This window comes from Podarcis vaucheri (assembly GCF_965113315.1).
Source record: "Podarcis vaucheri genome assembly, chromosome: 1".
Lineage (NCBI taxonomy): Eukaryota > Metazoa > Chordata > Lepidosauria > Squamata > Lacertidae > Podarcis > Podarcis vaucheri.
This window is the reverse complement of record NC_138759.1, coordinates 40,801,862-40,826,725: the sequence shown is the minus strand read 5'-3', so window position 1 is coordinate 40,826,725 and position 24,864 is coordinate 40,801,862. Positions and strand designations below refer to the sequence as shown.

Sequence of the window (24,864 nt, the reverse complement as noted above, 5' to 3'; positions counted from 1 at the left end):
CACTGCTGCAATGTGCATTATTGCAGCAGACCTTTCCTGAGCCTTAAAAAAACAAGGGGGGGGGGGAGAGAGCATGAACAGCAAATGTTGATGCTGTGTGAATTTTTTTAAAAAAAATCAGATTGACTTGATGAACTCTCCTGTAAATGCCTAAAAAGTGATATTTGGATGTATCCTCAATGTTGTTCATGATGTCATATAATAATAGCCAGCATCTGGGCAAAGATTAGCATGCATATAGAATGTACCTATAGTCATCTGGAAATGCAAATATATTTGCAGCCGTCACATCTGCATCCATTTAAATCACATAAGGGGTAGATTCAAATGACCAGTCAAGTAGCATTTGATAGGCGATTAATAAACTACTCACCATGTGAGCCCGGATGCCAGTCATCTAACAAGAGGTATAGTACTTAAAAGGGAACTGGAGAACAGAAGTACTTTTCTGAATTTGGGCCAAACGTTATTTTGAGGATTTCCAGTCACTTTTGTGCTTCTTTTTCTAAGGGTCCTAAGCAAATGAGTTGTTAATTCAACAATGAATGTTAATTCAACAATAGTTACCATTTAAGTTTAGATGTGCAACAGTGTATAAAAACAAGAGTATGCCACAAAAATAGCTACATGGTCTAGTGCAGCCTTCCCCAATAGTCATCCCTGGGAGTTGTAGTCCAAAACATCTCAAAGGCACCTGGTTGGGGAAGACTGCTTTAGTCATAAGAGCTGGAAGAACATTTACTACTTCTGAAAATGTAATTATAAATCCTAAATGATAAATGCTGGGGGGTGTATGTGTTGCTTTTAGTAACTTGTATTAGCAATCTGCATTTGAGAAAACACTAATCAGCTCTCTGCAACACTGATGCATTAAAGGCAATCTTGTACATTGAGTTCAGTCAGGGCTGGTTCCCCCTGTGCCCCTCAGATAAATATTACTATGAATCTAGAGTTTCTGACAATAGTTTCTGTACCATGTGTCTGGACTCTTACCTCTCTGGAGGCACCATTACAAAGTCAAAATTAATCAAAAGAAAATAAAGGAAACCCCAGTGTTGATTTTCAAAACTGAAATCCAACAGAATCGCTGCTAAAATAACATAACTGCCTGATGCAAAACCTACAAGTACAAGGAAATTCTGAGTTAGGGCAGATGCAGTAACCTTAACGCAACCCTGCCGAGCCGACCAATTGCATACATATGGTATGTAAACTAACCTGCTGCTCTGAGACTCTGTCAGAGGACCATATGTCTTGTAACAGGGAGGCAGAGGAGAGCTAAGTGTAGGGGGTATTTGAGATTGTCTCTGTTCAGAATGTCTTCATGTCTGATTGGATTACATTAACACCTTCATGCTACCGTAATATTTCCTGCTTCTTAACTCTGGTCTCCCCTTAACCCCGTACTGTTGGATTCGGTACGGCTACACAGGGCCTTTTGCTGAAATGAATCACGCACCACAAAACATCCTGAGCTTACGTAAACATTTCATTGTAGGCATTTTCTGTCAAGTAGCCCAGCTGCCTTTTTTTTTCCATAAAGGCGAGCGTATATTATCCTGCCCTTCTGCAAAATCCAGAAGTCCTGATTCCGATTCCACCACCTGCCCGCCCGGAACCTCAGAGTGTTTCTAGCTCCGAAGAAACTCTATATTTTGTCCTACCGGATGTGGCAAGGGGCTCTACAGTGTATGCCAGGCTTGAGCTGCAACATTTCTCAGCTTTGTTCTTTCCACCACTTCGACTATCCTCTGGACAATTCGGCACAGATTAACACAGCCCATTTTCCTGTAAGCAGTAACACAAACCAAGATGTGTCTTTTACTCCATTAAATATTAATTCGCATCATTTAATATTAAAGAGGTTGCATTCCTACCGCTCCCCCTCCTTCCCCCCACACTTCTCCTCTGATCCATACAACCCATTTCTGAGTGTCTCATATATATATATATATATATATATATATATATATATATATATATATATTACAAGACCCATTGTATGAGGGGGGGGGGGAACATTGTTAATTCTCCAAGGAGGCTGAAGATGCCAATTGGATCAGTGACCTGCCTCAGCCGCATACACAGAAGAAACATACTGAACAAAACGCTGAGGAGGAAATTGTTCATCAATTGAGAACACACAGCAAGATGCCAGCTTATATCACAATACCTATAGCACAGCTACAGAATGCACCTTAGATATATAATATATGCTGTAATAAATGGGTGGACATGCCTAGGGATGCTGGAGAATTGCAACAAAAACTGAAACAGGATCAGAAATTGCTAGTGTTCGCTCATTTGTACCATGCCCTGAATGGAAAGCAATCCAGCAAACACAATTGATACTTGCAGCTGCTGTTGCTTTCATTCTGCGAATGATACATAGTCTGTTACGTTGCCCCCACCCGCCTCCATCGGCATTGCATTTCCCTTGCAGTGAAATGAATGGGGGTGGAAAAACACCGTTTACAGGATTTGTGGAATTAATTACTCATGTAATTTTGCCACAGGGTACAGCAAAATAACGTGATTTTTGGTGGAAGGCGAACTGCAGTGGGACAGAAACAGTGCTACATTCAATGAATACAGGGCAGAAAGGAAAGCACTGCCTTCATCCATCCCTATTCAGGCTTCAGATTTGTCAGAACTACCCTTATTTTTTTACTGGAACTCCATGATCTATCCATGAAGCCTGCTCTTAAAATGAAGCAAAGTGTCTTAAGATGATATTTTTAGTATTTCTCTTTGGGGATTTTAGACCTAAGTGCATTCAGTAACTTTCATGAAAAAGCAGGATATAAAAATGAAAAAATAAAATAAACAAACAAACTGTTGAAGAACTATTACTGAGTCTTCCCACATCCCCAACCTCCCATGATTCTGGACAAAACCCAGTGTATGCTTTGAAATGGGATGACAAATGCTTTTTCACATCTGTACTGAATCATGATAATATTAGTAAAATCAAAGGGCCTTGGATACCTAAGATATCCCCTTAACTTTCAAACGGGCAGGGGAGCAGGAAGAACAGAAAAGCAGGCACCACCATTTCCTCTTGGGTTAATAAGAAAGATTCCTAATTGAGGATCCATTAGTACTTAACAAAATTTGATAGGCTTCAATGTACATATGATGGCAATGTATGCCAATTAACTCCCACTTTTCTAATGCACCTCCATTCACTCACTCTTGTGGCCCATAGGCTGATGGAGGGGGATAAATGAGGAGTTCTCTCAGATTTGTTGCCAACAACAGATGGTGCTAAGAGCCCAGGCAGTGAGTTGGCAAATCCCTCTCCCTCCCATTTCCTCGTTCCCCAAGCTCTGTAACCAATTTAGCCTTTGGAGCTGGCATTGCTCCGACCATTCTGACTCAATTCCCAACCTAGGCTTGCTAGCATGCTACTCAATATGCTACTGGTTAGCCTGAGGACTGCTAATCATGGATTCTTTCAAATGCTATGAGAATCAATTAGCACTGGGGGTGGGGGAAGGAGAGGAAGAATTAAAGGCCATGCCCTTAATAAGCAAATCCGAGCAGAAAGAGATCCCTTGTTTAAATACAGTGTCTTCCCAGGATGCTGGAGGTTGCGAACTGCATCGCTCAATACAGTTACCAGCACAGCCCCTCTATGGTTTTTCTTAATAAGCAGCATGATGCTAAACTTCTGCAACACCTTTCCTGGGTCTGGTTCTTCCATTCAAATTAAAGTTTGCTTTGTTGATTGGTCCCACTTTATAGATGCATATATTTATTTCTCCCCTGGGGTTACAGAACGGCTTTCTTGGCATCATGCAGATTTTGGGAAGGCCAGGGATGCTATGGGGAGAGGAAAAGAGCTGCTGTATCAAAAGCAATTAGCTTTAACCAAAGAGTTAAGGCAACCCTGTTGGCTGAGAAGTGAAGAAACTTCACCTGGCAGGGTTGCTGCGTCAAAGGGGGGAAATACTGTAACTATGGATACAGCGGCTAACTGAAATATAATTCATCCACCAAAAAGGCCCGAGCAAAAGGAAACAAATCACTTTGCCACCAAAGCCTTGGATATCAAACTCCCGGCATTAGGCCAAAAACGGAAACCCTTTCAATGGAGAGACTGACAGGCACGTAAATTTCAACAGAAAAATTTGCAGCATGAATGTCTCTTTTTTTAGTGTTGTGTTTCTCCTGAGAGACTTTGTGTGTACAATAGGATGTTTTCTCGTGGATTTTTTCAGCTCCATTTCAGACACAAAAGACAGCCTGCTCCCCTTCAAGTTCTCAAAAGCTTCATTCAGAGCAGCATTCAATATAATCTGAAATAGTGGAAGCGCAGATACGTTAGAAGATTCTGAATGGAGAAAAATATGAGATGACTGCTATTGGGATGCCATAAAGTTACACAGGGAATTCTCTGTCTAATTCTAAAAGATGGCAACTCATAGATTTGAAGTTTTGCATTTTGGCATACATAAATAAAAGGTCGCAAGGTTGACTCCATACCCCTACTTTTGAGTCAGTGCAGTACAGCTGAATAACTCCGATGCCTGCATTGATGCTACTTCGCAACTGAAATTTTATGATTTTATTGTTTTCTTTGTACTGTATATCACCCTGAGAACTTTGGCTGAGGGGCAAGCAAAAAAATATAATTGATAAAAATAAATAATAAAATGGGTCCAAATTCTAGTTAGTGAAGGTGAACAAATCACTGTCTCTCGGATTCAGTTTGTATCTATGCCACTGGAATCTCAAGCTCTGAAGGCACATTAAAGAATTGTAAAGGACTTGGCAAGGCAAAGATGATTAAGGGGCTGAAGCAACTTGTTGACAAGAAAAGGCTAAACCACATGGGAACAGTTTTTGTCAGGGTCACAGAACGGTAGGGAAAGGTGCAGCTTCCACTCCCTTCACGTTGCATTCTTGAATATAATCCCACATTTTTGGTATCTTTCTTTTAAACAAACAAGCTGATATAGCTGCATGCTACATATTTAATGTAGCATATGGTTTGGCCAACAGTGCAATTGATTGGCAGTATAGTGGTACCTCAGGTTAAGAACTTAATTCGTTCTGGAGGTCCGTTCTTAATCTGAAACTGTTCTTAACCTGAGGTACCACTTTAGCTAATGGGGCCTCCCACTGCCGCCACGCCGCTGCTGCACAATTTCTATTCTCATCCTGAAGCAAAGTTCTTAACCCAAGGTACTATTTCTGGGTTAGCAGATTCTGTAACCTGAAGCATCTGTAACCTGAAGCGTCTGTAACCCGAGGCACCACTGTAGATTCTGGGCAAAGAAAGGCAAGGCCTTCTTCCACACAAAACAAAATGAATCCCCAAAATCCATTCTCGTAAGATGTGATGATGGCCGGACAGCTCTACAAGTGGATTAAACAAATCCACAGAGTGTGGGGCTATCAATGGATGTTAGCTACATGCCATCACCACAGAGGCCTAGGGGTCATGGGGCTATTGTTTTCATAGCCTATTTGTAGGCTTCCTAGAGGCATCTGTAAAAGAGGATGATGGACTACATGGGAAAGCAGGAGTCTTCTAATGCTTGCCCACTTCTAATAAGGTGGAATAACACTACTATTTTAAATCTGGTCACACGTCTGCTGTACTTGCATGCCATGATTCCAGATATGGGCAGGCATCTCAACTGGGGAGAGTGTAGCTCCCAATCTGTCTCTGACACACATGGCACGTAAAATTGGTGTCGATGAAAACCTGGGGAGAGGGTCCAATAGGTTAATGAACTATGTCACACGGTTTCAGCCCATCTCTAACAAAATCCTGGAAAACAAAATCTAGGTGGATAAATGTCACATTTGGGGACATTAAATTAAACAGTAGTCCCAGTGAACAAAGGAATTTGCCAAAGAGCAGCCAGATTTGGAAAGTGAAGCATTATGCTCACAGAACGCAATATGCAAAAAGAATTTATTCCAGTGCAAGATGTTTTCAACAAAAGGAAAAGGTGAGAGAGTGTAACTTCTAGCCTGACTTTGCACAGAGATTTGGGCCTAGTTTATTAATCAGAACCAAGGGGTAAAGGCAATGCCCCATGCCCATAAAATCTCAGTTTTTACTTTAAGTGCTCTGTGGGGGGCAATTCATATGTTGCTTTTTGTCAGTCAACACACCACTATTGAGAGTGATATCTGTGCCTAAACTTCCAGAGAAACATAATGTGTGATTGCTTCTCTGCCAGTGTGTATACTGCAGGGCTCCATATCGATACTGAAAACACTCCATTATCACAGATGGATATATAGTCCCTATGCCGGAACGGAGATCACTGAAATTATCTTCTGATTCGAAAATCCGTCACATCTCATTATGCAGAGTCACAGAGTTGCATGAGATGGCACCTTAGTTATGTCATTAACACAGCATGGACCACATTGCAGCAGCCAGACTGAGGGGAGTCTCAGTGGACCTTTAGGATGGTCTGTCTTCAGAGAGTAACGCAGCCCAAAGGATTCCAAGTGATGCTGAAGGCAGACCTGGGACATGTTCTAGTTGAAATGTGGAGCTCAAAGCAGCATACCAATTGTATGCTCACAGCAGTCCTGTGTGGCAGGTTAGGCTGATAGACTGTCCCAGTGTCACCTTGTGATGTGCCATGGCTCAGTAGGGATCTTAAACCTGAGTCTTCTGGTCTCCATCCAATGCTCTAAACACTGTTGTTGTTGTTTAGTCATTTAGTCGTGTCCGACTCTTCGTGACCCCATGGACCAGAGCATGCCAGGCACTGCCTCCCGCAGTTTGGTCAGACTCATGTTTGTAGCTTCGAGAATACTGTCCAACCATCTTGTCCTCTGTCGTCCCCTTCTCCTTGTGCCCTCCATCTTTCCCAACATCAGGGTCTTTTCATGAGGTGGCCAAAGTATTGGAGCCTCAGCTTCAGGATCTGTCCTTCCAGTGAGCACTCAGGGCTGATTTCCTTCAGAATGGAGAGGTTTGATCTTCTTGCAGTCCATGGGACTCTCAAGAGTCTCCTCTAGCAGTCTCCTCCTTCTAGATTTAGAAGGCTTCAATATAAGATTTGGTTGGCACGCTTATTTGTGGCGTACTTTTTAAGATGCTGTCTAGGTTTGTCATCGATTTTCTCCCAAGAAGCAGGCGTCTTTTAATTTCGTGGCTGCTGTCACCATCTGCAGAGACCATGGAGCCCAAGAAAGTAAAATCTCTCACTGCCTCCATTTCTTCCCCTTCTATTTGCCAGGAGGTGATGGGACCAGTGGCCATGATCTTCATTTTTTTTATGTTGAGCTTCAGACCATATTTTGCACACTAACTCACTTAAAGCACTGTAAGACCATCCAGCCTGCTTAGAGAGCTCTGAAAAAAGATGGAAGGGAAGTTCCTTTGGGAACATGTCTCACATTCCCTTACCGGATACATATATGGATCACCTTGGTATGCTATGGGGACTTTAACTCAGTCTGTGGGTTTCTGTTCCCTCTTCTTCCAGCCAGCCCCTTCCAATACTCTCTGCAACTGTTTTGGTGGGTTATATATAGAAATAATGAAGAAGGGGGGGAAACCCTCAAAATACCTTCTCAGTAACTGTCTTGCTGCTGAGGTCTGATAAACAATGGGACTATTAGCAAGAACGCATTATCATGCCTGGTGATATTTCATAGGGTATTTGACAATCCATAGGGGCTGCTTCTGCTGCTCCATAAATAAGATATACTATTTAATGGGTCTCTTTTATCATACACATCATGGTGAATCTACAAGAACATCAGTTAACTTGGCCTATCCATCTTTCACCCACCACGTCCTTACAGACATCAACAAACTGAAATAACATGTTGGATTTTCTATTATGAATATGTATTTTTGTACTTTACATGCTCAATTTTGCTTCCTCCCCATCAGGTCGGGTAGTGCCCGATATATTATGAAGAGTGATTGACTGAGGGAGTGTAGTTCTCAGACACCTGAGGGGTTATGTAAAACACTGTGGAACCAAGTGATTGTGAGCTATAGTCCACACACTTTAGCTGTAAATTTACCCCGTCAGCTAAGTACACTGGAAATACATATTATGCTAATACTCTCTTGCCCTCCCTCAAGAAACTCCCTCTGCAGAGATGCACTGCACATATGACATGCCATGCTTTCTCAGGTACAGTTTTGTTATACATAAAACAAGCCAATATGCAAATTTGAATATTCTGTTCTATCAACCCATTAGTTATGAACTCGTTAAAATAAAGCATCAAATGAATTGTGTTGCAATGTTTTAAGGTCAGGGGATTGGGCGTTTTGCAACCACTAACTAATAAACTTCTATAGCTTTTCATGGCAATGTACCTCTGCTGAAAATAGCTGAAAACTTGCTCTTGAGATTAGTATAAATGAATTCTTGCTTATATTGGTTAATGTGAATTTTTATATCAATTTTATTTTACTTTTTAATATATATTTTGAAAAGTCTTCTCATCATTATTATCGTTTCTATGTATAGCCTGCCTTTGATTTCAACAGGGCCTCAAGACAGCTTACAACTTATCAGATTTGGCTCTGATCCACTGGCTCTGAGATGCTGAGGGTTGAACCCAGGACTTTTGCCAGCAAAGAGACTAAATTACAGACTCTTCCCATGCATGCATGTAAAGTAGTACACTAGAATACAGTGGTAACTTGGTTCTCAAAGGGCTTAGCTGCTGAACAAGGCGGCTCCCAAATGCCGCAAACCCGGAAATAAGTGTTCCAGTTTGTGAACGTTTTTTGGAAGCCGAATGTCTGACACGGCTTCTGATTGAGTGCAGGACTCTCCTGCAGCCAATCAGAAACAGTGCCTTGGCTTTCAAATGGTTTCAGGGGTTGAACGGATTAAGTTCAAGAACCAAGGTACTACTGTATACTTATTATAGCACTAAACCTTTCATTCTCACTTCCTGAGAAAGTTATAACTATTTGCCCCACATCTTCTGCAGCGAAGACAGGGCCAAATAATTCATTCAGCTTTCTTGCAGTCTCCTTACCTTTATTTAGCACATCTTTTGCTCCCTATTCATCCAACAGTCCAACAATCTCCCTTGCCAGTTTCCTGCTTCTGACATATTTAAAGAAAGGTTTCATTGTTGTTGTTGCTCCTAATGGTTTCAGAAACATAGTCCTCAGATTCTATTTTTGCATCCCTTGTGGCAGTCATGGGGAACCTGTGGCCCTGTAGTGGTGTCTTTCAACCAGGGCCTGATTCAGTATCTCAGAAAATGACTCAATTTGACTTGGACCAATTTGGAAAGTGCCTATTTTGGCTCAGATCTGCCGGGCTTCAGAAAATATGAAGATGCCAATATATATCTCAGTAGCTCTTGAAACGTCTACCTCAACTGTCGGAAGTATGAAGCCTCTGAATATCAGCTCCAGGAAATGACAAGTGCTGTTCAAGCTTCCTATAGGCATCTGAGTGGCCACTGTGAGAACAGGATGCTGACCAAGATAGGTCTTTGGCCTGATTCAACTGGCTCTCTTAAATGTTCTTATTTGGATTCAGATGCTAACATATTTTGGGTACTAAATAATAGAAAACCATAGAAGAAACCAGAGAATAAACAGTTTCATTTGTATATATTGCTCCACACTTTAAAACTACTATCACGGGCACTTATCTCTCTCTTTGCTTCACCTTCTATGAAGGAGGCCCCTCCCATCCCACATAATTCAGTCTGGCTCACTACCTTCCATACAACATTTTAAGCTATTTATCTTCAATCATACACCCCAGGGCTCCATTTTAATATTGTTATGTTAAGTTCTGAGGAATAAAATACGGAGTTGCATAGCTCACCTGGTGGTACAGAATGACCTGTGATATAAAGTTATCTCATACAACCTGATATTTAAAGCTGGAAAAGCAAATAATCTGTAAGCAAAAGTTTTCAGAAGTCTGAGAATGTTCAACTACATCCAAACCATAATACAGCTCTCAATCCACAATTAGTTTATCATAGCGACATGAGGAATCTTTTTCATCTATACAGCCACAGTACAAAGTAGATTACTAGACAGTTTGGCAAACTTACATGGCAATCAGTGAGAATCCTTAAGAAATGGTTTCTAAATTAAAAACACAGTTGTGATGGTGAACCTAAAGAATCAAATGATGACTGCAAATAAAATTCTAGGTCAAGGTCACAATCAGTAAAGTCTAACACATAAAGTCTAAAAGGGTTGTACTGTATGACTTCCAGGGTCCCTTCCAAATATATGATTCTGTGAGTATTGTTCTGATCCATTTTGCTGCAAAAGGTGTCTTTAGATGGACTTTTGGATAGAGTTGAATTGCAAATTAGTTGGTTTTTTTTTAAGTACATAAAAAGCAATGAGTAGGGTAGTTCCCCTAAACTTTTACCTCTTCCAAAGCCACTGACAGCATGTGTGGCACAGCTACATACCAGATAATCACATGGTTCTGCCAATGTGGCAAGAGCAGAGCTTAGGAGTTGGGTCCATTATACCGTATCCTATGAGCTGATGCTTCAGTGCAGTTGCTCACAAGACTGGAATTCCTTTATGGTCTTGATTGGGGGAGGGGGGGAACCTATGGCACTCCAGATGTTGCTGAAATACAACTCTAACCAGCAGGCATTGTCAATGGGCAAGGATGATTGGAGTTCTAGTGCAGTAACAACTCGAAAACCAAAGGAGTCTCACCACTGCCCTAGGTGAAGGGTGGGTAATCACAGGACCTGGGGCCAAATGTGGTCCTTCAGGCCTCTCTAGCCACCCTTCAGGACTGTCTTCAGGCCATATTGCCTCCCAGACCTGCTCTGTGTCTACTCCTCGTTGCTGGATTTTGCATGGCTGGAATGTGTCCTTGGATCTTTGGTCCAGGGCTGGAATGTGCCCTGGTGTCTCTTGCTTGCCTGGATGAAGGATGCTGAGGTGTGTTTGTGTGCATCTATTGTAGTAGTCTCGTTGCTGAGCAACGATGTGCAGAGCTCAATAGAGTGGGAAGCCAGGCAACCAGAAGAGTCTCTGAGGTGTACTTTCTAAGAGGCAGAGTCAGCATCCAAAGTCCTAGGGCCAGGCAAATAGCAATCCATGTGGTTAAACAGTCCAGGGGTCAGGGAATCTAATGATCATAGGGTCAGGGGTCAAGACAAGCAGCAAGGTAGAGCCAGGAAATCCAAGCGCTGTAGCCAGCATCTGACTGCTGCTGAAAGCTCTGCTGAAGAAGGCTACAGCCAGCTAGTTCTCACTAGCACCTTCTCCTCTGTGTCCTTGAAAGCCTTCAGCTGCAGGTGAAGTCACTCTGCCTTCTCCCCCTTCAGGGTGGCTATTCAGGAGGTGAAGCTGACTTCTAGCCTATGACACCTGTGTGCAGAATATATGTGTGTCACATTCATTGTTCTGTCCATTTTTGCCCACCACTGGCATGCCCATGAGGGCTATGCTGTTTCCCAAATTTCGGGGGGCAGAATTTGGCAAAGGGTGATACTGAATGGGTTGGCAGAAGAATGGTGAGGGATGGCATGCTATGTGCATAAGAATGTAAAAAAACAGCACAGTTATATCAGACCAAAGTCCCATCTACTCCAGGGTCCTTTTCTCACAGCGGCCAACTGGAAACCCCAAGTGAAGCCCAGAAGCAGGGCCTGAGCTCAACAGTGTTCTCCTCACCAGCAGCTGGTATTCTGTGGAAGTGGAATAAAGGGAATAAAGTGCCACAAAGGGAAGCTCTGGTGCCCTATCTACCATCCCATTGACTCCACCCTGCCCCACTGGCCTTTAACTGCTTGCAAATAAATAAACAGAGAAAAACCGTTCAGGGGGAAATAATCAAATGTATATGGAGATAAGTTAATATTGACAAATTGTCCTCCACAAATGTGATGCTCTTTTGTGCTCTCCCTCCCTCCAAATTTCTCTACAAGCGTCGTGCCAGAGCTTCTCGTCAAGCCATGGCTCTCTGCTCCATGCATCAATTGGGGTAATTGGGAATAAGCCAGAAGCGTCTCTGTGCTTCCTTTCATTGCCTGCAGTGCTCCTTTTGAACTACACGTTCAAGTGCTTCTTATTCATTTCCCCCCTCACAAACATACAACCTGAAATCCCAGATCACTTCTGAAGCCTCAGGATTAGAAGCCAAAACTGAGCTGGTATTTGAGGATTCATATGGTTTTGAGCCATTTTTATTTTTCACTGCTAAAACAAAAACAAAAAAACAAGAAAACACTCCTGACATATAAACTCCTAACAATTTCTGCATTTTATCTTGACATTAGGCATAACCGAGACAGAGTAGTCTCAACCTGCCGATAATTCCCATTTTACAAAAGCAGGAGCTGTATTATAATGGGAGCATACAAATAAGAGCAGATTCCTGCCTCCTTGTATTTCAGATGCAGAGCAGATAAAAAGCTAGATTCAAACTGATAGTTCTCATCAGGGAATGAACATTAAAAAGCTTAGTGTCTAAGGCAGGCTAAAGAAGAAATGCCTTTAAAACAGGGGATCTGACAATAATCACATCTGCAAAGGAATGTGCAAGGACAATCCTGCACATGTTTACTGTTTAGTCCCACTGTGCACCTCAGGGTGGATAAGTGTGCAAAGGGTGGCAGTCTTAGAGACCCAAGTGCCAACAATTGTTGTGGTGTTTAATAATTTAGATTAGAAAGTGCTGTGCTGGATTACTGCTACTTGCTTTCCATGGGGCTGCCCTTGAAGACAGCCTAGAGGATGGTACAGAATGCAACAGCCTGAATGCTGGTGGGCAATTTCTGCAGGACACCATATAACACCTGTTCTCAAAGGCCTGTGCTGGCTGCCTATTTGTCACTGGGCTGCCAGGTTTTGGCATATAGAGAACTAAACAGCTTAGGACCCAGTTATCTGAAAGAGCTCCTCTCCCCATAACATAAACAGCCTTTTTTGGAGAAGTGAAGAATAAAGCAATGGGGAATCCACTTCACCCCAGTAATGTGAGAAGGGCCCTCAATCTGGTGGGTTTTGTTATCCTTAAAATTTCAAGGGCACTGTCATATGAAACCTGACCAATCTGAGTAATTGTTGGATGTACGAATTTTTTGAAATTTAACTAGTTCTTAAACTGCAAAGCATCTTCCATATTCACATAGATATTTTTAGGTGTCTTTTTTGTAATATAGCCCAAGTGCTGTTGCAAATTATTTCCTTCCTTTGTTTTTTTCCCTCTCTCTCTTCATGAAACATCTGAGCATTTGCTATTTGCCTTTAAAGCTTTGAAGCTCATATGATAGGAGAATCAAATTTTGTTTCTGCCAGAAATAAATCAAGTGCTTAGTTCTCAAAGTATTATTTTTAAGACCAGTGAGAAGAATTTGGCTACTCTCTCTGGCAAATGCTCTTATTTGTATCATGTGCAGATCAGGCAACTCATCCATCTAGCTCGGTAATGTCTACACACTGACTGGCAGCAGCTCTTTCAGATGGAAGTCTTTCCCAGCTGTACTTTGTTTTTTTTTAATATTTTTATTGCTTTTTTCCAGATGAAGATATACATTCAATTATACAAAAAGACATCAACAACAAAGAAAAGAAAGAAAGAAAATATAGATAATTTCAAAGCTTATTTCAGTTTTCTATCGGACTTCCCCACATCTCCCTCACAGTGCATTCTTAACAATAAAAATATCAGCAAATTATAACCTTGTTTCATGCGTTTCTTTTATACTTTCAAAAACTTACGTTTTAGTTTAAATTACTTATTGTCAATTTACTCTAAAAAACAAATATAATATCATTTTAAACATTTAAAAATTGGTCATTTCATTAATTATTATTTAATTTCATATGTCCTCCACTCTCATTGCTGGAGCTAATCTTTCCAAATCGTGCGAGTTCTTATAATTCATATAATTTGTAAAGCTTTTGCAAATAGTCCTTAAATTTTTTCCAGTCCTCCTCCATTGCTTCTTCTCCCAAATCTCGGACCCTGGCAGTCATCTCGGCCAATTCCATATAGTCCATCAGCTGCGTTTGCCACTCTTCCAGTGTGGGCAAATCTTGAGTCTTCCAGTGTTTTGCGATGAGAATCCTTGCTGCTGTAGTTGCGTACATAAAAAACGTTCTATCCTTCTTTAACACCTTTTGGCCGACAATGCCCAAGAGGAAGGCCTCTGGTTTCTTAGGGAAGGTGTACTTAAACACCTTTTTTAACTCATTATATATCATTTCCCAGAAGGCCTTCACTTTAGGGCAGGTCCACCATAGGTGAAAGAATGTCCCTTCAGCCTCCTTACATTTCCAACATCTATTGTCAGTCAAGTGATATATTTTTGCCAGCTTGACTGGGGTCATGTACCACCTGTATATCATTTTCATAATGTTTTCTTTCAAGGCATTACATGCCGTAAACTTCATACCAGTGGTCCATAACCTTTCCCAGTCTTCAAACATGATGTTGTACCCAATGTCTTGTGCCCATTTTATCATGGCTGATTTAACTGTCTCATCCTGAGTGTTCCATTTAAGCAGCAAGTTATACATTCTTGATAATAACTTAGTCTTTGGTTCTAACAGTTCTGTCTCTAGTTTCGATTTTTCCACCTGGAAGCCTGTTTTTTTTATCCTTTCCCAGCTGTACTTTGAGATGTCAGGGACTGATTCTGAGACCTTTGGCATGCAAAGTTTGTATTCTACCATTGAGCTGCTCTGTCTTACCAAAATAGAAGTGTCAGAAGCGGGGTCTGCAACAGGATCAAAGCTATGGTTTGTCGTAAGACTATTTTTTTATTGCAAATAAATATTACCATTAAAGATTAATAATGTATAAACAGTTTTATGATATATGTCAGTTGCACCTTAGTGCCATATAATAACAGTTAGATTGTGCTATCCACCACCATCAGTGAATTCTTAAAAATGCTTTTAAGAATTTTCCCAACAAAAAATGTAGACTCTTTTAAAAATATTTTTCTTCAGTGGAAATGTGTTGGAGTTCAGAAACTGTTTCATTTTTTCTCCAGAAGGCCTGTAATCTTGGCAAGTCCCCGACTTCCACATACTGCCTCAAAAATACAGTAGCAGAAAGAGCAATACCCATCTTGAATATTGCCACATTGACTTATAGAACTGTGCCCTTGAGAAAAAGACTCAGAGAAAAACGGAGAGCCATGTGGTGACAAAAATGAAATAGAACTGTCATCTAGCAGTTCTTCATAGTCCATCAAGTGAACTATTAAAGATATAAGAAGAGGCACAGTGTGTTCGGGCAAAGGTTGTTAAACCACCACTCCAAGGGCAGGTCACAGCACATTGCTAAAGACTGTTAGTAAAAGATAAACCAGTTTTCTCTATGAAACCTGACACCGCCAGTTCCCAGCCTCACCTTTAATGCTATGTGCTTGCAAACAGGGACCCAGCTGGATAAAGTAATATTGTAAGACCTTTCAGAGAGCAATTGTACTTCAAGTTCAGGATATTTTGCATTAAAGAAGCTTCACACCCTTGTCGTACTGTTGGACTTCTTATTTCCTTTAGTTCACGTATCTTAGCCTTACTGTAATTTAAATAAAGGCATTGTTTTATTTATATACTGTATTAGAATTTCCAGCTGTTCACAGCTCCGAAAACTCAAACAGGCAAATACTCTTTTCCATGTAAATTCAACAATTAAACAGCTTCAGAATGTAACAAATATTCAGCCTCGAACCCTATTAGAAAGCTAAGCATTGAATTATCTGTCTTCCACACAAATCTTGCTTAAAGGACAAGGTAGGCTCTGAGGGATCAGAAGTAGGATGAAAGTTAACAACCTGAGCTAGTTGGAGGCAGGATTCAGGGTGTAAGTCAAGGGTCAAAAGGAAGTACCGGTAAGTATTCCTAGTGTGTGACACCAGTTGTCAGCAGTCAGGAGAGCTTTGCACAAAGAACCAAGTAGCAAACTGGGTTTGGGGATTTAGAGGAGATGGGAATCTGCAGAGCAGGCTTTTGAAGCCTTTGGCTCTCAATGTCATTGGATTGCAACTCCCATCACCCCTGGCAATTAGCCATGCTGGTTGGAGCTGATGGGAGTTGGATCCTCTCCATCTCTGCTGCGGAGCAAAGATTCAGAAGTCTGAGCTGTTAGCTTTTGTATGTGCAAAAGCCTACAGAACATGTATTAGAAGCTTGTTCTAGTCAGTTACACTAAGAATTATGATGTTGCTTCTGTAGTAATTTTGAGAGCCCAAGTGCCTTGGGGTATCTCATAGGCTATTGAAACAGAATGTCCTCACCTTCTACCAGTTTCCCAGACTCTCAGGCTCTACTCAGTTATGTTCCCAAGAGGATAGAGTTTCAAGCCGTTGGCAAGTTTCCAAATATACTTCTCTCTCTAGCTTACAGCCACAACTATTGGGATCCCACCAATGATCTTATGTAACATGATGAAATATAGAAAAGGATACTATTGCTGAGGTGCATCGAGTCTGGGCTGCTTGAATATGTGTCACATCCAAAATCCAGTGTCTTTAATTATCCCTGGAAGACTAGTTGTAGCTAGTGTAAACAGTGGAGAGTCTTGTGACATCTTAAAGACTAACAAATTAATTATGGCAGAAGCTTTCATGGGTCATAATCTACTTCACCAGATGTATACATTGCCATCCTAAGTTGGCAGATATATAAACACGGGGGCGGGGGGGGGGAGATGGTAGCAGTAAGATCAGAGGGGAATGAAATGCAAGGAATACAAACATCTGACCTATCAATGTAAAAACAAAAATGATATGGTGAACATTCTTAGGGTTCTTTGAATGCAAAAATAAGATAGCCAAATGTTACTGGTTGTAGAGAAACCAGGAAATGCTCATCCATCAAACATCAAGCATAACTACCGGCAATCAGTGCCTGCTTTCATTTGAAACACAAGAAAGAGTTCTCCCCATGTCTGAAAGTGTCTGAGACAAGTTTAAGATTTCCACCCCCCCTCTCCCATACCAGAAAAACTAGGACCTCCTCCTTCTACAAATCCATATTTGGATATATGTCTCTTCAAGTTCTCCCCATCACTTTCTGTTACTCCCTGCTTCCACATAAGCCCTGCAGTTAGTTTTAGATTGTCCACATATCACATAGGTGGTCATACCCTTAGTCTTTAAAAATTATAGGGATCCACATGAGAACTTCTACACACTAGGACCTTCTTATACCCTGATAATTTCACAATAAGCTTCTTTTAAATATTCCCAAACACCATATTTCAACACTTCCACCTCATTGCACCAACCCTGTTCCTCACAAAAATAAAAAACTTCATTACGTGTTTCCATAGATTGATCATCTAATAACAGTCTTTTGTCCAATATCACCGTAGTGGATATCTCAATTGTTTAACCATGCATTGAGCATTCTGTACAGCAGGAGTGGAGAACCTTTGGTCTCCCAGATACTGTTGGCCTACAACTCCCATCATCCTTGACCACTGGCTCTGCTAGCAGGAGCTGATAGGAGCTGGAGAACAAAGACATGTTGAGGGCCAGGGATTCTCCATGCCTATCATAAAGGTTGGGTCATCCATTTCAAAACAGGCACATTAGGGCAGGTATACAATAGATTTGCAACAGTGATCATGTGTGTGGAAAGCTTATGTAAAGTTATTAAAAAGATTAAATGGATTAAACCAAGGACCAGAACTGAGTATCTTAGGAAGCTACTGTGGCTTTCAGAGACTCCAATGACACTGTCTGCTTCCCAGGAGAACTGAAAGTTATAGGTCATCCCCAGTTATGCCCCAAATAGCCATATATCAAGGAGCAGTGTAGCATTTTCAGAATGAGTGAGTTCGTCTTGCATATTTGCAGCAGCAAATCAGTGGGGTAGGGTTTTTTTTAGCGATGTAACTTTTCTCTAAAGATACATATTTTTCTTTGGTTTCTCATGAATGCCTCAAGGCCAGCCTGCTAGTCAAATGACCTTGACATTATCGAAAGGGCTCTGACACACATCTGGGGAACAGAAAACACTTCAACAGATCCATTATGTAGATCAAAGCAGAACTCACTTCTTTTGCCATGAAAGAGGGATAGAACACTTGGTAGAAAGAAAACATTTTCTCTGGGTTAAATTAAAAGTAAAGATTTTCAAAGCAATTTCACATGCATGTAGTCATGGTGTGGGTATAGTGGTCTAACATCTACCAGCTGAAGACAAACTCAAGGTCTTGTGTTGCCTACAAGATATGATTGTGTTTCTTTTGATAAGTTGAAGTTTGGGGAGGATGTATCTCAAAGTTGCTGTAAATCTGTTCTAAAGAAAACCAGAGCAGACGTCTGCTGCCTGGAATTTCTGCAGCAAATATTAAAAACATTTTATGATGCATTTTCATAATATCTTTCTCACCCCACACATTCCTATCATTTTCCTGAGTTCTGACATTTGATCTTTGCAGTACAGGGAATGGTTTAGAGCAGCTTCTGAAAACCATTGCCCTTTTCTTGGCTCATGAGTTCCTTTGTGAAACAACACATGTAAAGAGGTCTGCAGTGGAGCCAACAAGCAGTACAGAAGCTGGTCGTTCCTGACACCTTGACAGGATCAGGAAACACCAGAAAGGTGTTGCACAAATGCACCACTGAGGTTTAAATAATGATAGTGCTTTTGAACCATCTGATGCTACCAGCCAATCCTCCCCAATTCATGTCAGGTACAAGATGTAGAGCGTTGTAATAAATCTAATGACTCCAAGTGGGTAATAGGATATCATACAAAGTGTTTGTTGGGAGGCTACATCTTCCTAGATACAGTGGTGCCTCGCAAGACGAAATTAATTCATTCCACGGGTTTTTTTGACTAGCGAATTTTTCGTCTTGCGAAGCACGAAATCCCATAGGAATGCATTGAAATTCAACTAATGCGTTCCTATGGTCAAAAAAAGTCCAAACAAAGCCAAATTTGGTACAACAAGAGTTTATTAAGGGCTCTTTAAAGTCACACATACTGTAAAGAGCATTTCAAAAATTGAAGGAACAATAAATTAAGTTTCTAAACATGACAGAAAAACATTTAAAAATCAACAAAGTGTACAGTACATTTTCTAAGACTCTGGGGGACAACTCAAAGAAGGTTCCTCTTCCACTCTTTGCTTCTTGCTGAAGAACCTGTCCATGGTCTGCTGCTTCATCCACCTTTTCAGCACCTCCCCAACTGTTCCCCCAGCCAGCCACCACACAGAAATTCAAATCCAGATTTTTTTTAAAAAAAAACAAACCAACATGGCCCAATGGTCACAGAAAATCAGAAAAATTCAGAAAAAACCACACAAACTCCCAGATTCTTGCAAACCCCTCCTCAACTGTTCCCCCAGCCACCCACCACACAGAAATTCAAACCCAGATTTTTTTTTAAAAAAAACAGCAGAGTGGCCCAATGGTCACAGAAAATCATAAAAATGCAGGAAAAAACCACACAAGCTCCCAGATTCTTTCAAACCCCTCCTCAACTGTTCCCCCAGCCAGCCACCACACAGAAATTCAAACCCAGATTTTTTTTAAAAAAAACAGCAGAGTGGCCCAATGGTCACAAAAAAATCATAAAAATGCAGAAGAAAACCACACAAGCCTCCAGATTCTTGCAAACCCCTCCCCAACACCAAGTCCTTGAATTCCAAACACCCCAACCCAAACTCCAAAAACCCCCAAAAAGTTTCAAAAGTTTAACTTACCAAATGGCTGCAAAAGAAGTTTTGGAAAAGCTTCAAAAATCAACAAAGTCTTCAAAAACCTCAAAAAAGGCTACCACACCGCGTGCTATGAGTTGCTCCTCGAAGTCAAGTCGCAACTGCACCTCTTCAAGCAACGCACCCTGGATATTAACGGTTTTAAGAAAAAGGAAACAAACTTGCAAGACGTTTTCGTCTTGCGAAGCAAGCCCATAGGGAAATTCGTCTTGCGAAGCAGCTCAAAAACCGCAAAACCCTTTCGTCTAGCGAGTTTTTTGTCTTGTGAGGCATTCGTCTTGCGGGGCACCACTGTACTCAGGACCACCATAGTGTAATTCTTCTTATGCTGTGGTGAACTGCATGTGGCAATCTTTGCCTGTGCAAACTACAACTTGCTGTTTCTATAGCCACATTCTGGATAGCATTGGAGTTGCCTAACAAGTTGGCAAAGCTTATTGTGTCTGGTGGAACCTAATACTATGCAATGATAGCTCTGCTAGCACAGCAGTGGTCCGCATCAGGACATTTGCGTAATGTTGACTGCCACTTACTGATCCGTAGGCCAATATTATGCTTGGTGTTTGCATATGTTAGAAAGCTGGTGCCAGTGTTCACTAATGCTCACAGTTGTCCTAAAAGTAACATGTGTGTAAAAAGCGTATTTGCATGTGGCCATTGGTTTGGGCTTCATCTTTAATACAAATGTATTTCCCACTCAAATCAAGCTGTGTTAATTAAGTAAGTGAGGAGACAATGTTCACCTTGTTCAGGAGCATCCACAGCATGGCCACATCTCTTGGCCTGATTGAAGGCTACACAGATAACTACATTATCTGTTAGGACAGTTATATTCTCTCATATGACAATGACTCGCAATATGTAGTCACAGTCTTCTGGGGGAAGGAAAAAAACAGCAATTACCGTGCAGCACTCGAATCTGCCTGCCAACAGCAGAACAGTGATTTGTGAGACACATCAAGAGCTTCTGGCAAGATCAATCTACCAAGATCCCTCTGATAGAGGAATAATGAGTTGACAAAGACCAATGTTCAGTTGGGTCCAAGCCCAATAAGATTACTGTACAGCATCATCAATATTGTCTGTGTTTGGAACTGACACAATCAGAATGGAATCAATTGCATTTTCCACAGCACTGTCACACATGATTTTTAACTTTGGCTCACAGCGGTGTGGAGGAGCTTGCAGATGTTGGCAGATTTTTTGCTAACTTATGGAATGTCATTATTAAGTAGGAACTGCGCAATACAGTAATTTGCAGTTCTGCTGTGTTCCCTTGTATGGTCTCTCGTTTGGAGGAGGGAGGCGGAGGAGAAGATGCAGTAGCCGGAGGGATTTGTCTGTTATCACCCTCATCTTGCTGTGATGGCTGAAAGTACCACATGATATACAAGGTACAGCTTGCTCTTTTTCGTGTTTGTGTGTGCACAGGTTTAATTTGAACTGCATAGTCTGAGCAATGTACACAGATTCACGGATTCCACCCCTTCTTTGACACAATAAAGAAAATAGTTTGTTTGGTGTTTTTTAAGAGCTCAGTGGTTATGTAGATGACCCTATTTGCCAGATCATCATTCCAGAGTTTTTTTAAAAAAAGCTTAGAAATGGATTGAGGCGGTTAAAAAAAACCCTTCAACCTCTACTTGGGTGTTTTATAACCCAATGTTCAGCTGCAAAAAGCTATCAGTGATATGTTCCCCGCAATCTATTTTGTGCAGTCCATCCTTTATATAGCTTGTGGGAAAGCCCCATCTATTATGTTATTTTACTGGTGTGGTATATAGCATGATGGTAGATTTGTATGTAAGGGGAAATGAAAACATCTTTGAAATGAGAGGGAATATTCAATATGCAGAGCCAGGTTCCTTTGGAAAATGATTATGCAAACAGGTTTAGGGAATCACAAATGCTGGAAGAGGCAAAGTGGCCACACATAGGGCAACAACCCTCCACATCAACACCCCTCCCCAATAGATCAGTGGATGCAATCCATACTAAATGTGGCATAAATCAGGATGGTTACTTAAGCAGGAAAGCTGGGTCAAGTGCTACTGGGTGGGGGCGGGCGGGTTGCATGCATCTAATTGGATATAATTTCTTGTCAAATGCAAACATAGCAACCAATTAGATATGGACGGTGAATCAGACCCATTCACTAAGTTTTACTTGGTTTAGGGCAAAGGCTTGCTAACCTTTTTTGGTTCTGTAGGCACCCTTGCAAACTGGATAGGCTACCGCGAGCACCACACACACTCTGCAGCCAAGCATATTCCACAGCCTACTCTGGCTATAAGAGAATACTTCTTACAAGCCAAACTCTGCGGGATGAGCGAGGCTTTGTGGGCACCAGTGGAGACCTCTGTATGCCTCAAGTACAAAGTTGATAACCCCTGGGTTAGGGTCATGTTACCCAACATTATGCTTCTATCAACCTCCTGGTGAGCCAATGCCCTCAGAGAGATTGCCCTTATTCCGCTTGGGAAAACGTTTGCAACGAAGTCCTGAAAATGTCGCCCTAAATGCTGTTCTGTACCAAAGTGTTCTGTTTTGGGGCTGCAAGTGCTTATCACAGTTATGGTTATGAGCAGCATTACTACTGCTTAAAAGAGTTTCCAGTCAGCAGTGGTTCCATGTGAGGGCTCAGGTTGTAAGCTTGACCCAATGGGCCCTATCAAGTGAAAAACCTCCATTCCTGAACCACTCCTTTCTGGGAGCTGCTGGTATGGAACCTTTCCACAAGCTAGCTCTGGTCATTCATATATGAAGAATAAGCTGCCCTATCCATGTAAACAGGGACGCGGGTGGCACTGTGGGTTAAACCACAGAGCCTAAGACTTGCTGATCAGATGGTCGGCAGTTTGAATCCCTGCGATGGGGTGAGCTCCCGTTGTTCGGTCCCTGCTCCTGCCAACCTAGCAGTTCGAAATCATGCCAGTGCAAGTAGATAAATAGGTACTGCTCCAGCGAGAAGGTAAACGGCGTTTCCGTGCACTGCTCTGGTTCACCAGAAGTGGCTTAGTCATGCTGGCCACATGACCCAAAAGCTGTACGCCTGCTCCCTCAGCCAATAAAGTGAGATGAGCGCCGCAACCCCAGAGTTGACCACAACTGGACCTAATGGTCAGGGGTCCCTTTACCTTTATGTAAACATTATGTTAAAGGGGTTTGTGTGCTAGAGAAGGGTGTGCCAAAACATGAATGGGATTTACAGAACAACCCAAAAACAGAAGGGGAGTAGCAGAACAGAAGGCTGAAAAGTCACCTTTTCCTACACCCTGCTGGGCTCACATCAGCATGGTGGAAGATGGAGGTTTGTGGTTTTCCATTGTTCTGTTTCCTTTTCTGGGTCTTTTAAATATATAATGAAACCACAACCCTTTCTGGGGGCAGGGCAGGGGAACAGGGGTGGGGGGCTCTCCCAACAAAATCCCAACATGCCCTCAGAGCAGAGCATCATCGCCATCATCGTCAGCATTTAGAGGTTGTCCCCCGCCCCTGGTGAACTCAAAGCAACTTACAAAAACAAAGATTAAAGTAGAAAACCAAGAGTAAACAGGACATAAAATGCTTGCCAATATACCATATGTATAAAAGAGCAGATCCAACATAACCCAATCCTGCTAAAATAAAAGCTGAAAATATTTTGCCCTCTCCAGTGTCAGAGCTCCAACTCTAGAGAGGCGTCAAGTTCCACAGCCTCACAAAGGCGACAAAGGAGGTCAAACCGCCCTGTTCAAAGGCCTACCTCTCTCTCCACCCTTGGAGATGGCAATCCAATGAATGCCATGACTGTTGGGACACCTTCTAAGGGTCCTAACATCTGAAAAGCATGTCTGACCTTGAGGTCCTCTTTTCCTCTAGGTGCTACAGCGAATTATTCTGTTGTCCACTCCTAAAAAACCTTTGCTGATGTTGTTCACCTGAAACATATTGGCCACAATTCAACACAGTGTGCTTAAGTTTGTGTTGGATTGTGCCCATTGCATTTGAGTTGGTTTTAAATGTCCTTTGACATACACTAAATAAACCTTTATTTTATTTTCTAATATAAATTGCAATCTGAACTGTTTTATAGCAAGCATTTTTGTATAGGAATGGAATTTTCAGTGCCTTTGGCATGCTTGAAATGGGAAAAAAAATTCAACATTTCTGCTGAAACAAAGAAACTGTTGAAGGGAGGCTGAATTTTCACATAAAGTTCAGCTTTTCCTGAATATAAATCTCTTCCTGGATATAAAACCTTTTCCTGGATAAAATCCTTTCTGGATATAAAATCTACAGAAGACAGGGTAGGTCATACAGGGGTGGTGTTGCCCTATTTGTCAAAGAAGGAATAGAGTCTAATAAATTAGAAATCTCAAATGGAGAAAAAATAAATTTATTCACAGCAACACTATGGGTAGAAATTCCAGGCCAAAAAAGGAATATAGTTCTGAGGGCATACTCCTGTTGATTCCTCCTAACCAAAACTTTGATGGTTATCTTGAAATGCAAATAAAAATCAGAGTAGCAGCTACATTAGATATTGCAATAGTAATACGAGATGTCAGTGACCTGCAATCTAAACTGGTGAATATAAATATGAAGTTGAAGAAAAAATACAAAAGACATATCCAATTTTACAAAGTTCAGTCTGGTGATCTCCAGTGGAGGTTTATCAAGCTGAATACCAACAACACTGCTGTTTGGCTGTCCTGGAATGGATGTAGGCCGGCCAAGGTCATATTGTATAACAGAGTACTGCTACTGGAGCTCTCTTCTTCATCATTCACCATTTAGGATTTGGCCATGTAGATTAAGCCATTGCAGCCTGTGCCCAACCTGGTGCCATCCAGTTGTTTTGAACTACATCTCTCATCAGGTCCAGCCTACCCCATCCTCATTCCCAGCATGCTTCACTCACATAAGCTACTGCTAGGAGTTCCATGTGCATCCTTATTTTGCATTGTTGTTGTTTAGTCGTTTAGTCGTGTCCGACTCTTCGTGACCCCATGGACCAGAGCACGCCAGGCACTTCTGTCCTCCACTGCCTCCCGCAGCCTCCCTGCTTAAATTGATCATCCACACAAGCTGTTATTGTGCAAGTATACCAGCTGATGTAGTCAACTGACTTTTAGATTAGATCTTTAGCAATACTGGGACAGCTAAATCTTGGTCAATCTATAGCAGTCATGATCATCTTGATAAGCAAAAGGCAGGAATTCAGGGA

General features: G+C 41.6%; 1 long non-coding RNA gene across 1 annotated transcript in view; it reads right to left on the bottom strand.

The window, feature by feature from the left end:
- Nucleotides 1-390: 390 nt before the first annotated feature.
- Nucleotides 391-24,864, bottom strand: part of LOC309542828 — a 68,172-nt gene continuing 43,698 nt past the window's right edge. The window contains exons 3-4 of the long non-coding RNA XR_014224460.1: nucleotides 1,665-1,788; nucleotides 391-514 (exon numbers count right to left, since the gene is read on the bottom strand). This is a non-coding gene — a long non-coding RNA (uncharacterized lncRNA). The remainder of the gene's footprint in view (nucleotides 515-1,664; nucleotides 1,789-24,864) is intronic.